This window comes from Balaenoptera borealis, assembly GCF_965194805.1.
Source record: "Balaenoptera borealis genome assembly, chromosome: 2".
In the NCBI taxonomy this organism is placed as follows: Eukaryota; Metazoa; Chordata; class Mammalia; order Artiodactyla; family Balaenopteridae; genus Balaenoptera; species Balaenoptera borealis.
The window spans coordinates 145,285,837-145,299,652 of NC_138867.1; the positions used below are offsets into that span (position 1 = coordinate 145,285,837).

The window sequence follows — 13,816 nt, forward strand, 5'->3', positions numbered from 1 at the left end:
ATGATACTTCTTGAGGACTTATAGTGTGCCAGGCCATGTTCTAAGTGCTTTGCCTGTAGTAATTCCTTAATGCTCACAACAACACTTATCATATCCATGTCACAGATGATGAAACTGAGGCACAGAATGATTAACCAGGGTCACAGTCAGGTAGGACCTGATCTACTAACAGTTTGCAGTGTCTGTTCCCTGCGAAATATGAGATCAGAAAGCCTAACTTGGGGACTCTTGTTTTCATGCCTTGTTTTTTTCTAGGCGCCTCTCCTCACCCTTTTGGTATTATTACCTTCTCACCACCCCCCACCTGTATCTCCCCATCCCCACCCCCATTGGTTACACAGAATATTATTGATAGAAAGGAGAATTTTAAAGGCTGGAAACTGTGGAAGTGGGGATTCTTGTACTTTTGGACTACCATGCATAGCCAGCTAGGTGTTATTAATAATTTTTCTCTTCACTTATAATGACATTAAATAAATATTCATTAAATGCAGTGTGGCACAGTGGTTAGGGTAAGGAATCAGATGGAACAGATTTGAATGTCAGTTCCCCCATTCATTATATATCCTGGAACCTAAGAACTTATCAGTTATTAGAAATATCATTAAGGTAATAAAAATGGGTCAGGGGAAATACACTATACCAAAAATGTACATCAGTTACGAGATTATCTTTATTCCAGAGATGTTAAAATGTGAGGGAGAATAAACATGGTGTTTTGGAATCAAGGGTATAGGGTGTGACAGTGGGGCAATTTCTCCAAACCTCAGGTATGTTATCTACAAAATGGGTGCAGGGACCCCTACCTTGCCAGGTTATTGTGAGCAGGTCTAGATTTGTGAGCACAGGCAGATTGAGTATGTTCTCAAGGTACCAGGGAAGAAGGACAAGAAATGTGAAAAGTTCAGCTTTGATGAATGAATTCCGAATTTTGCAAAGACACATCAAGAAAGAAGCTATTTTAATTTCAAAATGCATGCAGGCTTTTAAAATTTGTTTTGCCACGTGTAGCTATCTTTACGTTGAATATAGTTGAGGGGGTGCACTGTCATTTTTCCTGTGCCCAAGTCTTCTGGAAGTCTTATCTCAACCCCGTTGGGAGGAGTGAATGAAGTAATGCATGGTGAGTGATCAGCATAGTGCCCAGCACATAGCAAGGGCTTTGCACATGCGGTTTTTTCATCATTATTTCTTCACATCGGACCTTGGGTTCTCCACTGGGAAGATATAAAGAACCATGACTAGGGTGACCAAATAATTGTCACCTAAGCTGAGACAATGTTGAGAGTGCAAGAAAGTACTGTTATTAATTAAACAGTAATGATGGGTATAAACTGAAACTATCCCTGGTAAGCCAGGACGTGTGGTTTCTGTAACCACAAAGCCCAGATCCTATAGTCCAGGAATTTACTGGCTACTGGAGAGATATTAACAAACCCATTGCCCCCACATGTCATGGGGTTCAAAGCCTCTCCAAGGCATGGGCAATAATCTACCTATGTAAGAGTTCTTTCTTATGTCAAAGTTTCACCTAACAAAAGATTTTGGTTTGTACTTGTGACTTTATTATATTAGAATTTTTATTTGTAAAAGCTTCAGCAAGCCATGGGGATACTGTTCTGTGTGATGTAACAGAAATTCCTCTCCCACCTTGGAAGAAAAGACTTTCATTCTAAATTACGATGTCACAAGGAGAAGAAAGCCAATTAATTTCAGACTCTGCTAACCTGGGATTTGTGTTAAATTTGGCAGAGGCTGGGACTGGTCTTCCCTTTTGCTTTAGCTATTGGTAAATGGATTTGTAAAAATGGATTTGTTTCTTCCATATGCATGAAGTGGAAGCCTGGACATGGGGTTTAGAGGGAGTTAAAACTACATGATAATAATAGCTGATATATTCTGAGGGCTTAGTGTGTCTCAGGTACTGGGCTAAACTTTTCATGTGTATTAATTTATCTAATTCTCACCTCAGCCCTATGAAGTTGGTACATGAGGAAATTGAGGCCTAGCGAGGTTTGCTTAATTTTGCACAGTTAGTAGGAAAATGATGGAGCCACGAAACAAGTTACTATTCTCTACTATATCTCGAGAAAACCAAAATATCTTACCTACTTTTAATTGATATGAGAGGTTATCCAGGGGATGCAGAAAAAAATAAAACATTGTGTAGCTAAAGTTTACCTTCACTATGAAGCCCACAGCATCTTGTATGTATAACTTATATTCTAATTATAAATTTTCATTTTTGTCTTCTCTCTAGACTTTGAGCAACTTGGTTACATGCAGATCTGTTACATTTGGTGTCCAGCACATTGCCTGGAACTCATATTAGTGCTCATTACTTTGTTTACTGATTGATATTTATTGTTTAATGTTTACTGTAGGCCCTCTGTATGTCAGACACTCTGCTAAGTGTGGGGATAAGCAATGAAGAAGACCCACCTGGCTCTTGTTTGAATCAAGCTCGTTATCCCACACCCCTAATGCATCATTGTGCAATGAATAGTCACAGGAAGGACAAATTGAGCCACAGAGCTGGAGGAGCCTTAAATTCTAACATGCCTCAGAGTCTCAGGCAAGACAGAGCCTTTAGGTTGAGAATAAGGGGGAAAAGTGAGCTGTTGACTAGGCAAGAAAAAATAATGCAGTTTCTCTCAAACCCTAGGGTATATACAAATCATCTTAGGTACTTGTGAAAAATGATGATTCCAGACACTGCTTCCAGAGGATATGATTTAGTGGGTCTGGAGCACTCAAGATCATTGATTCATTTACTCAACAAATATTTCTTGAGATCCTACTATGTGCCAGTCACTGTTTTGGAAACTGGGGTTCAGCAGTTAATAAGCTAGACATGTCCTTACCTGTAAGGAGCTTACATCCCAGTGTAATCTCTATCAGAGAAGATAAAGATGAGTAAGATCATTCCAAATTGGGAAGAATGTTATGAAGTAGGAATGTTATAAAGTATGGTTGAAGAATGGCCTGCAGGGAGGGGTAAGGGATTACGTTATACTTTGGCATCAGAGGAGGCCTCTGTGAAGAACTGACATTTGAGTTGATTCTTGAAGCGTGAGAATGAACCAGCCATACACAGAGCTGGGGAAGAAGGTTCTAGGTAAAGGTTCTGTGGGATTGCCGTGTTCAAGGAACAAAAAGGAGACCAAGATTGGACTAAAATGAGCTACAAGATGAGGTCAGAGAGAGAGGCAGGTGCCGGATCATATAACACCTTGTAGGCCATGATAGTGAGTTTGGATTTTATCCTAAGAGCAGTGTGAAGCTTTAGAAAGTATTGAAGCAGCAGAAAGCCATTATCCTTAGATTACACTTTGAGAAACACTGATAGTGTGGCTTGGCCTTAGCCAAAGAAACAGGCTCCTGGGAAACTCACCTTATCACCTTCCCACCCTGTCCCCATCATTTGCTCTTCTCAGGGTAGCTGCCATATGCAGTGGTGGTCATCTTTCTCTGTCACTGTTATTACCTGGGGGCTAAGTGGACACATTTGGCTGAGGAGCCGTGACAGTTGACACAGTCACCTCATAAAATGGTTGTAGCTGATTAAGTAAGGGGCAAGTCCCTGGTGTCCTGAAGAGAGAAAGAACAGCTGTTTCCTCTGCGCTCATTAAGGACTTAAGCCTTCTTCATATTAAAGAGTTTTCATAAACAAAACCAGAGATTATTGGATGTTCCCACGAAAATTGTGTAATTGAAAGGCGTCTGTAAAAGGGGGGCTCTTGGTGTTGGCGAATGGCATGATCCAGAGGCCTGGGGGGCCAGAGGGCCAGGGCAGATTCCCAAGCTGCAAGGGATTGTTCTTCTGGATTAATGTTGTTCTTGAAGATGAATCGTGAACCTGAGGAAGTGATCATAATCATGCCTGTTTCCCAACCTCTGCCTCAGACTTTCGATCCAGCACTGAGTTTATCCTGCATGGCCATGCCTTCTCTCTGAGCAGCTCTGGGTCACTCTTGAACTAGGGATGCACCGTCGGTTCATCTTCCCCAGGTGGCAGCAGACTTTTCTTCTTGTGCTGTTCTTGCCTTGGGGAGCGTCTCTGTCTTATATCCCCCAAATGCAAGATTACTGAGAACTTCTGGAATCTTCCAGAGAATTCAGGTGACACTAGATGTTGCTTCTGAACAAGTCCTCTGTAAATGTTGTGTTATGTATCCTTGAGACCCAGGCCAGCTCTCCATCCTCTTCTCTGAGAGCTGCCTTCCCTTTGGCTGCCATGTTTATAGGATGTGATCTTTGCCTTCCTGGCCAAGGCTGACAGGATGAGGTATGGACACCTGAGTCAGTGTGGGCCAGACAAGTTCTCTGTCCTGAAAGATTGAAATGAAGATCCAGAGATGCCATCCATTTCCAATTGGTTGCTAGAATCAAAGACATAGGAGCTCTGGATCTGTGTTGTCTAGTTTCTGCCACTAAGCATTGGTCATTTGAAATGTGGCCAGTACAAATTGAGATATTCTGTAAGTGTAAACTACACATTAGATTTCAAAGACTTGACATGAAGAAAAAATTTAGACTATCTCATTAAAAATTTTTATATTGATCACATGTTGAATTGTGTTTTGAATATATTGATGAAAGCTATATTTAAGAAATAATTTTACTTTTAAACTGATTTTTTAATGTGTCTACTAAAATTTTTAAAATTACGTTTGTGACTCACATTGTATTTCTCTTGGAAATTGCTCCTCTTGATCTTTTCACATGTTCCTGGAGAAAGAGAGAAAACTGATCCATAGGGAAATAAGAATGAAGCAAATGCTCAGAGAGATGCAGATACAGATGAACATGTGGCTCCAGAAGGAGAGAGAGATTGAGGGAGAGGGGAAGAGAGGGAGAGAGGGGAGGGAGGGGGAGAGAAGAAGGGGTGGGGCTGGGGGTGGGCCAGAAAGAGTCAGAGACAGAGAATCAGACAGAGACAAAGAAAGTAACAGGAAAAGTCTGCCTGGGTTCCTGATGACAGTTTGGTTCTTGTTTTCAGTCCATGGAGAGGCCTGTCAGCATTTCCAATCATTTGGTTCTAAGATGCAACTCCATGTTCTTTTAATAAAATGTCCTTTTTGGCTTAAGTCTATTTGAGCTTACTTGCAATGAAAAGAGGTACTTCTGAGATGCAATGATCTATCTATCAATTGCTGAAACACAGGGATAAGGTGAGAGTATAGATACCATCACATAGCCTAAGATGGCAAATAGCTGGCACATTTGCTACCAGTTTCTTATCCATGCCATGCCGGACATTGCTAATCAATCACAACCCCAGGCATGACTTTAGAATCCTTTTCAATGATAGATATCTGGTCAGCCACCCTCAATAGAGTAGAAATGGCATATGAAGAAAATCCTATTTGTTATTCTTGAGAAAAATCACTGAAGTAAAAGCCTGAGGGGAGACAGATTTTTGGTCCAGTTGAAACATGAACTTTTTTTTTTAAAGTCATTTCGTTTTTCTAAGCCTCAGTAGCCATGTCTGTAAAATGATAGTACTTACCTACAGGGTTGTTGTGAGAAATGGGTATAATAATAGACACTGTAGCCCTTGGAAATAAAAACACAGATGCGAATTGCTGTTCTGACCAAGGCCCTCAGCTTTCAGGGCCAATCAGGGTCTCTTCTCCTCTGCCCTCAGCCTCAAGACATCTTTGTAGTAGAAGGGGCCTGGGTTTTGAAAACAGTTCCTAGTAACCATTGTAAATGAAATGGAGCTGTTTTCAGAAGCCAACCAAAGCCCATCAATTTCAGGTCTTCTTATTTTATTGTGTTTTATTTTTATTTTCTGCACATAGGAGGTTGGCAGTAAGAGGCAGTACTGACAAGAGTCATTTTGGAAAATGACTCATCTGGAATTTGCTGGAGGTGCCTGAAATTGGTAGAACTTCAGCCTTTGGGAGAAAAAAAGGAGGGGGGTGTGTGTGTGTGCGTGTGTGTGCGTGCGTGTGTGTGTGTGTGTGTGTGTGAGAGAGAGAAAGAGAGAGAGAGAGGGAAATTGATTTATGTTCCTAAGTTCTGTTCTGTCACTGAAGCATCTGGAAAGCAGTTCTCAGGGAGCAAGAGCACAGTATGACTGGGTCTGGGTCTAATGCAATTGGTATTTCTTCTTGGGCTATTAAAGTGTTTGTTGAAGAGACAGGGCTGTGGATTCAGACTAATGAAATCTACTCATAATTATGGCAGGAATGTAGGACAGTTTTTGTTTCGGATGATCTTTCTCACTTCCCCAATTAGCAAAATCAAAATTGTGAATACATATGATCTAATTTGGGGCTTCAAAACTATGGCCACCATACCCATAATGCACTGCTTTCCTCCTTCAAGCCCAGAGGAGACTGTCATTGTGGCCACTTCTGAGTTATAAGCATGACCAAGGGGATGTATCTATCAGACACTGTCCATCGTCCCATGTCCTGGCTTCAAGAGCCTTCATTCTAAGAAGTCAGGAAACAACATAGTAACTTCGATAATAGCTAACAGTTATGTTGCACTTAAAATATGCCTTATTCTATCCTAAGCACTTTACACATATTCACATAGTTTAATCCTCAGAACAACCCAAAAGGTTGTTATTATCCCTGTTTTGTAGATAAAGAAACTGAGGCAAAGAGAGATGGGGTGATTCGCCCACGATCCTTCAGCTGGTGAGTGGAAGAAGTCACACTCTCAGTGACTCTATGAAGACTTGGGCCACTAGGCAGGGAGAAATGAATTCCAGAGCTATTATGAGGAAGGATGAGCTCTGCTCATCTCCAGAAATAACAGTGCAGAATGTCAGAGTGGAAAAGGAAGTCAGTGACCGCACAGTCCTCCCGGCTTATTTTAGAAATGAGGAAACTGAGGTCCAGAAAGGTTAAGTGATTTGCCTAAGATCATGTAGAGAGTCAGAGGCAGAGCCAGGGAGACCACTCAAGTGTCCTGACTCCTGTTCTGTTGTCAATCCATGATTCCCTCACTGCTGTTGTGGTCCTGATGGTAAGTCCTGTCCAGCTGCTGCCCGTGGCCTTTCAGGTTAGGTCTCTTAGGATGCTTCCTGCTCCTGTGCTTTGGCTGATCTTTCCTGCAAAGGGAGAATTGAGGTCCCAGTCTTGGAGTTAAAATGTCATTTCTGACTCCTGTCTTTCATCTGTCATTGTCATCAGTCCACCCTTCACTTTCCCGTCAGACTGTTTTTCTCACAACTCTGCCTGACAGGTCATCCCTTCTCTTCTCCAGAGCCTCAACAGTCCTTCCTCTCCCCTAGGATGTGGTGGTGTAGAGGACCACATCCCTAGGCCACAGTGATGGGTCCGGGGTTGTGCATGTGACCTCATCTGAGTCAATGACACTCACTCTTGGGACTTAGCAAAGGTTTATTCTCTTTCCTAAGGAGTTGCTAAGCTCATAGGATATAAGCCTGGTGGGCAACCTGAGATCCTGTCAGAGAACAAAGCAACACAGTGACAATCCATGGACTTAATGATATCAGCCAGTACTTTCATTTTTCACTGAAGCCAGTTTGAGTTGGATTTCTGAGAATTTATAAACAATTCTGCAGTACTCCTAATATACCAATAGATTGGTATTTTCTCAAGTTTGTTCCTAGACTATCCATTACTTAGATAAATATTGAGTATCTACCATAAGTATAGGTAACAAAGACCGATAAAGATGAGCAGGACACAGTCCTTGCCTTCAGTTGCCTACTAGTCTAGCAGGGGAGCGAAGACTCATACTTAAGTGTCTAACATACAAAGTAGAAGGTAAAAGTGGCCTGGGGGATATGCAAACAGTATGCTGTGGAGGTGTAAAGGAGGAAGAGTCCACACTCAGTTGGAGAGTAGAGTAAGACATTTCTTTTTTTTTTTTTAATTAATTAATTTATTTTTATTTTTGGCTGCGTTGGGTCTTCGTTGCTGCGCGCAGGCTTTTCTCTAGTTGCAGTGAGCGGGGGCTACTCTTCATTGTGGTGCACGGGCTTCTCATTGTGGTGGCTTCTCTTGTTGCGGAGCATGGGCTCTAGGCGCGTGGGCTTCAGTAGCTGTGGCACTCGGGCTCAGTAGTTGTGGCTCGCGGGCTCTAGAGCACAGGCTCAGTAGCTGTGGCGCATGGGCTTAGTTGCTCCGCAGCATGTGGGATCTTCCCGGACCAGGGCTTGAACCCGTGTCCCCTGCATTGGCAGGCGGATTCTTAACCACTGCGCCACCAGGGAAGCCCGACATTTCCTATAGTATATAGGATTTGAGGTAGAATTTGAAGATTGGGGAGGAACAAGAACAATTCCAGAGAAAGAGACCAACATAAACTAAAATGTAGAAATGGAAATTTTCTGGACACAAAAGGGGAATAAATGGAAAGTCCAGATTTTTCAGAGCAGGTATTTCAAAAGGGCATGTATCAGAAAATTCAGTTCGTTGTGTCAAATGTGACAAAATGTGGCCAAATTAATATTATACTAATGTCATTCCACCTAGGACCATGTCTGTTTGGTAAACAGCTGTATCTTCAAAACGTTAAAAGTTTTTGAATGAATGAATGAATGTTTACCCCATTCCCCCACTACACAGAAACCCCACGAAGGCAGCAACATGTTCTTGGTCTCTGTTTTATCCCCAACTCATAGAGCAGTGTCTGGCAGAGTGAATGCTCAGTAAGTATTGTTGAATAAATTAATGAATATTATGGAAGGCTTTCAAAGTCAGACCAAGGGCTTTGTACCCAGCTCAACAGATAATGGAGGGTCCTCAGAAAATTTAAGGAAAACTCAATATTTAATGAGCACCAACTCTGTGTCATTCACTCTGCAGATGTGTGACATGATCAGGGCTGTGCTTTAGAAAGAGAGACTGGGTAGCAGTGGAGAGAAAGAAGAGACATTGGAGTAGAGAGTCAGCTAACATCACTATTAACGCATATTGAAAGTTATTGGAGCCTGATCGTGAAGACAGTGTTATTAGAATAGAAAGCGGAGAACAGCTGTGGAAGTAAAATGGCAGATTTGGTACCAGTCTCAGAAAAGAAGTTGGGAAGAGGATCTGAGGGATTGTGGGGCAAATTGTATTTTCCAAAGATGGCCACAACAGTATCTTCTTTCCCACCACATCAAAAATAAAGCCTAATTCCCCTATTCTTGAATCTGAGTGGGCTTATCATTCAGTTGCAACCAAAACAATATGGTGGAAGTGACATACAAGACTTCTGATGGGAAGTCATAAAAAGTGACCCAACTTCTGCCATGCTGTCTGGAATAATTTTACCCTTGATATCTTCAGTCACCTTGTAAACAGCCTGACTACTCAGAGGTTGCCATGCTCTAAGAAAGCCCAAACTTGTCCCCATGGAAAGACCGCAAAGATACCCCAAGACCACACTCAGAGAGAAAGAGAGAGATGCTTGAATGGACCCAGCAGGTGCAGCCAGCCCCTCACTGTTCTAGCACTATTAAGAGACACCAGGGAAGAACCACCCAGCTAAGCCCTTTCTGAATTCCTGACCCACAGAAAGTATGACAAATAATAGGTATATTTGGTTCCAGTCATGTTGAGTATACAAAAGGATCCTGCAGACATGATATCCAGCTGTCTGTGAGGAATATGGATTTGGCATTTATAAGTAAAGGCCAGACTAGGGAATTAGATTGAAGTGTTAATGGAAGAGATGTGAAGCTATGAAGTTGTGGGAATAGATAAGTTGTTAAGGGTGATAAAGTAGCCAGAATAGAGGAGGGCCCAGAGCCACATTTGGTTGGGTGAGGAAGAGAAGCTGGTGTAGAATAAAGAGATGTTATTAAATAGTTACATAATTATTAGTTGGTTCATATGCTTACTGTCTGGCTTCCCTGACTAGACTTTAGATCCGTAAGAGCAATGATCAAATCTGGTTTTGCTGCATTAATAAGTACATTAATCAGGTTTGCTACAGTAACAAACTACCCCATAATCTCAGTGGCTTTCAGCAACAAACACTTCTTTTTCACTTTTGTAATACTCACGTTCTGCTGTTGGTCAACAGTAGCTCTGTTCCAGGCAGCCATCTGCTCCATGTACTTTCTCGTGCCAGGATTCAGTGGAGAGAACAGTCTTTATCTGGGACATGCTGTTATTAGGAAGGAGAGGAGGAGCAAGAGGTCTGCAGAAATTGGTGATAGCTCTGAAAGCTTCTGCCTGGATGTGGTGTATGTCACGCCTGCTCCCATTCCTTTGGCTAGGGCTTGATACATGGCCAAGCCAAAAGCAACCTCCAGGAAGCACAGCAAGTTACATTGCTCTGAGTGAATGTGTAACCCTGTTACAGAGATGTGGGTGAGGGTGAAAGATTGCAAACCACAACTTCCCCCTCCCACCAAAGTAACCCTCATGCTTAGTACAATCCCTGGCACCTAGCAGGAGCTCAAAAATATTTGTTGAATGAATGAATGCTTGAACATGATCAGGGAGGTAGGAGAAGATCAAAGGATAGGCATTGTTCAGAAACTCAAGGAAGATGTGACCTCACAATTTCAAAAAGAATCTGAGAGCAGAAAACAATAGACTTTACGAATCCAGTGAGCTCATTTAAGTGGATTGCACATATAAGTGGACTATCTTTTTTCATGGAAAGTTTCACAGACGCCTGACTCAGGTGTGGATCCTGCAAGAGAAATTCATTTGCCCACAGTTCCAGGACACTTCTACTCTGCATCCTCCCTGAACACCACCCTTCCTTGATTGCTAGTTCCATTTGGATCTCTTAGAAACAGGAGCTGTTCGGTGTGAGCTTAGGATGCAAATGCTCAATGCACCTAGAATTATGTGAACTATCAAAGAATTATGTGAAAGGAAAGAAGTCATTCTCCACATCTTTTGCTTGGAACAAGATCGGGTCATGCTCTTTGAGAGCGCAGAGAGGTTATTGCAAAACTAGCTGTGGATATGGAGTGGTTTCAGACTGGGGGAGAAAAGGGAGTGGGAGTTGGCCCTGTAAACAACAGAATGAATGAGAATGCTGCTGTGTTTTAACTTAGAAATATCCATGCAAGCCATGCTTGTTAGCTTTTTTTATTTTTAATTCAAACTAATGAAAAATTGAAATGAAATGAGATGTTTCATGAGATTTAGCCAAACTGAATAGGTCTTGTGGGATCTGACTGCAAAATTAGTTATGGATGGCTTTTGGCAAAAGCCACTACTGAGATTAAAAGACCGCCTGCCTGTTCCTAAAAGGTGGTGGTGTGCACTGTGAGGCCCTGGGTGGTCTGCTGCAAGGTTCTCTGTTGTTGTCCTGTTTATAATTAACAGAAGATAAAAATTAAAAAAAAAATGGAAATGGCATAGAGATGCAACAATCTGTGAATTAGAAACCATGAGAAAAGCAAACACTGAATGATTGTAATACCTTCCTTACATGGAGCTGAGTATCTCACATGAATTTGTCTGTCTTCAATATCTGAAACTATTTTGGGTAATGAATTCTGATCCTCTGAGTGTCTGGGCTTAACCTTATCTTGAACCCTCAGTGTGAGCAGAAGGGAGAAATTGGAACTTAGTCTTCTTTTCCTTCTAGCCAGTGGGTAGTTTAGTAGAATTTCATGTTAATGCAGCAAGAGCCTGTGGATTAAATCCAGTTAGTTTTGTTCTGTCATTGAGATTTCGTGCATCATTCTGGCTTGTCACCCATCTTGAAAATTGGGTAGAAGGATGAACACAGATTATTCCTCATTGCTAGCAAGCCTTCAAGTGTTAGTGCTCCATGTTCCTGCAACACTGAGCTGCTCGGTTCCCCGAGCTCTAAGCTCTTCCCAGGCTCAGGGCCTTTGCCCGGCCGTTCCCCCTGTCTGGTACATTTTATTCTGCTCCCTTGTCCTGGCTAACTTCTCAGGTCTCAGTTTTAATATCCTTTCCACAGAGAAGATGTCCCTAACTCTCTGTACTCCTCCCCATTCCATCTGCACTGTGTTCTTCCTCCATTGAGCTTGCTCATGGCACCCTGCTCTTTCACCATTTGTGATTCTCTGTTTGCCTGTTTGGTTGTTTACTGTGAGGGCAGAGACAGTATCTGTTTGGTTCACCACTGCTTTCCTAGCACCCAGCAGAGTGCCAGGCATGTGGATGCTTATAGTTGCTGGATGAATAAAAGTTACAGTAAGTAAGTAAGATATTGTAACAGTAAGTTAGTTAAATCCAGGAATGTTTCACTTTAGAGATAGAAAGACCTTGGAGGTTATGTGGACCTAATACCAGATCCATGTTACTTGATAGCACTTTTGTTTTTTTCAGTCTATTCTATGAGTATGCCGCAGCTTATTTATTCTTCTGGCAATTGGCATTTGGTTTGTTTCCGGTTTCTTGCTATAGTAAACAATGCAGGTATCAACATTCCTATGTATGTTTCTTTGTGCACATTTGCAGCGATTTCCCTAGAGCATACGCCTAGCAGTGGAACTGCTAAGTAATAGGATATGCATATCTTTATCTTTACAAGATAACACCATTTATTTCCCAGAGTGGCTGTTGGCAATCATCACTCCCAGTAGCTGTGTCTGAGTGTTCCTGTTGCTCCAGTTCCTTGGCAACATTTGATTTGAACAGATTTCTTAACATTTACTAATCTCGTGGGTGCAAAATGGTGGTTTCAATTTTCATGAGTCCCATCTGTTTAGGCCAGAGGTCGCCAACCAGCTGTGCATGGCTGAATGAGGCTGCAGTCTGGATGCCATCCACGGATGTGTTGTGTTTGACCGAAGGGTGTTTTTGAATCAAAAAATTGAATTAGTTGCCAACATTTGAAAATTGGAAGATTTCACTTAAGAGTCTGGATTTCTGGTTTCTTTTCTTGAGAGAAAAATGAGATGACATCACTACACAGAACCCTTATTCACACCTGACAACAACTGGCAGTTGTTGAGAGGCAACTGCCTCTGCTTGTCAGGCAGGGGATGTGCTTTGAAAATCGGCCAGAGTTTTACAGCCAACCTATATCTTTTGATTCTCTTAGCTTCCTGGCTCCTGTAGGTTTTTAAATAGTCTGCCCTGTTTTGCGTCTTCATAAATAGAGAAAGGCCTCAGAAGTGGGGTGGTGGTAGAGGGTATCCCCTCCACCCAGGTTAGACCAGGAATAGCCCTGCACAACAGAGCACTGGACATATGGTTCCACTAAGCTCAGGGCTGCTCCTTTCCTAAAACCTCTCTGTTCATTTTCCTGTGCTGTGTGCTCCCCCTTCTCCTACCCCTTCCTTGGATGTTGTCTTCCCTGACTCTGAACTTCTGAGCCTCTTGGTCTGCACTCCTTTTGAGCCACCTATTTCTCTTCACCATGTATTATGGTTATTTGTGTGCGTGCCCCCTTTCCTCTCTTTTGCTGAAAGCTCCTTGAGGTTTGGGACCATGTATTTATATGTCTGTCATTTTAATGTTTATTTGTTTTTTGTTCTTCACAGTACTTTAAAGTGGTGGCTTGCACACAGAAGTTTCATTCATTCATTTCAACACACATTTACTAAGTGCTCATATGCCAGGCTCTGTGCTAGGCACTAGGACCATGAGATGCCATCATTGCCTTCAAGGGTGTGACAGCACCCTGGGAGAAAGGACCACATTTGTTCATGCATTCAGTCTCTCAAACAACAGACTTATGTTGAATGCTTACAGGGGGCCAGGCACTGTGCTAGGTGCCGGGAAGCAAAAACAGACAAGAGGGACTTCCCTGGTGGCGCAGTGGTTAAGAATCCGCCTGCCGATGCAGGGGACACGGGTTCGAGCCCTGGTCCGGGAAGATCCTACATGCCGTGGAACAACTAAGTCCGTGCGCCACAACTACTGAGCCTGAGCTCTAGAGCCCATGAGCCACA

General features: G+C 42.5%; 1 long non-coding RNA gene across 1 annotated transcript in view; it reads left to right on the forward strand.

The window, feature by feature from the left end:
• Positions 1–13,816, forward strand: part of LOC309623233 — a 49,602-nt gene continuing 35,786 nt past the window's right edge. The window contains exon 1 of the long non-coding RNA XR_014241281.1: positions 1–13,816. This exon is cut by the window's right edge and continues 26,268 nt beyond it. This is a non-coding gene — a long non-coding RNA (uncharacterized lncRNA).